A 2,044-nucleotide genomic window follows, 5' to 3' on the forward strand; every position below is an offset into this window, starting at 1 on the left:
CCAGGAGTCTAAGTCTATAGCAGCAGAAATGAAGAATAATTCAGGAAAGCTAAGTCTAACTGTGGGGTTTATCAAAAAGGAAAGTCTTCAGTCTTATCTTAAAAGTAGACAGTGTCAGCTTCACAGATAGAAACTGGAAGTTGGTTCCACAAGAGAGGAGCTTGATAACTGAAAGCTCTGCCTCCCATTCTACTTTTAGAAACTCCAGGAACCACAAGTAAACCTGCAGTCTGAGAGTGAAGTGCTCTGTTAGGAAAGTATGGAACAATAAGATGTTTAAGATATGATGGAGCTTGGTTGTAGGCCAGATTAATGCCATCCAGAGCAGGTGAAAGGATACAAAGTTGATCCCTAAGATGTTCAGGTCCAAAAACCACAACCTCTGTCTTATCTGAGTTTAGAAGCAGAAAATTAAGAGTCATCTAGATTTTTATGTTTTTGAGGCATGCTTAAGTAACTGGTTAGATTTATCAGGTTTCATGGATAAATATAACTGAGTATCATCAGCATTACAATGTAAATTTATCCCATGCTGTTTAATAACTTTACCTAATAGAAGCATAAATTAAAGAGGATTGATCCAAGCATTGAACCCTGAGGAACTCCATGACTAACTCTGGTGTAAGMAGARGATTCATTATTAACATTAACAAACTGAAATCTATCAGTTAAATAAGAYTCAAACCATTTYAGAGCTGTTCCTGTAAKCCCAATATCAAGTTCAAGTCTACGTAATAAAATATTGTGATCAATTGTATCAAAAACAGCACAGAGATCTAACAGGACAATAGTGGACACAAGTCCACTGTCTGAGGCCATGAGAATATCATTAGTAACTTTAACCAGTGCTGTTCCTGTGCTAAAACCTGATTGAAACTAGGATTATTTCTATCCAAATGTTCACACAATTGATTTGCAACTAATAAGCAAGAATTTTTGAGATGAATGGAGATTAGATATTGGTCTGTAGTTGGCCAGAACTCCTGAATCAAGATCAGGTTTCTTAAGTAAAGGTTTAATTACAGCAACATTAAAGCTTTGTGGCTAAAAAAGGCCAAGGCTTTTTTAGAGGGCACATATGTAAATGAAAATATTATGTCTCTTGATCCTACCTTATTACAAAATTACCTAAATGTTAAGAAGAAACATGATGGAGAATTTATGTAAGAAAAATTATAAATGTTGTAAAATATTTATGTAAATAAAAAGAATAACTAATAATTATGTGTCTTCATTTATTCAAATTGCACATTTTTCAGTTCCACATACAGGGACTTGTTCWTAAACTGGGGTGGTCAGTCAGTTCCCAGAGTGGGCAAGTGTCACCCTGACCACCTCTCTGACTCTGCCCCTGCTGAAGTCTGGGCTTTGACCGGATCATTCCAGGACATTAGGCTGTAAACCAGTGGAATGTTGCATCATCAGTGCTCAGGGTCATTGCCTGCTGGAAGATGGACCTGTTGGTTCATGAACAGTAGCTCTACGAGCTACGTGCTGATCTTGAAGTGTCTGCAGTGTCCTGTGTATTTGCCTTCCTGTCTGGGGAGAGTACACAGATCTTTCAAGAGCTGCTTCAAGCAGTTGTTAATAAAATGGAGACCATGCAGATTTATCCAGACCCTTGTGTTGTTGTTCATGATTTTGAGTTGGCTTCGACCACCTAACTCAGCACGTGTGGAGAAAAATCCAGGAACTGGGGAAGATTTGTTTTCAGTGATGATGTTACCCTTGTGTGTGGGATGCTTGATGGGTTGGACTTCCTTTCAAAAGACAAGTTGCAGGTTGGCATTGCTTATCTGAGGCAACACAGACCAGATGGAATGAAAGATGGAAGACTTATTCAATTGAAGGCCAAGCATTTGAGGCCAAATACAGATCTAAGTTAAACTCGGCCATCTTGGATTTGATTGACCTCAAAAGGTAATCCATTCACTTTGTCCTGTGATTTATGACATAATTCTCCCCACTGTTCTTGAGATAATGTGGAAAACACACACACACACACACACACACACACACACACACACACACACACACACACACA

Source organism: Austrofundulus limnaeus, unplaced genomic scaffold (assembly GCF_001266775.1).
Source record: "Austrofundulus limnaeus strain Quisiro unplaced genomic scaffold, Austrofundulus_limnaeus-1.0 Scaffold328, whole genome shotgun sequence".
NCBI classification, from domain to species: domain Eukaryota; kingdom Metazoa; phylum Chordata; class Actinopteri; order Cyprinodontiformes; family Rivulidae; genus Austrofundulus; species Austrofundulus limnaeus.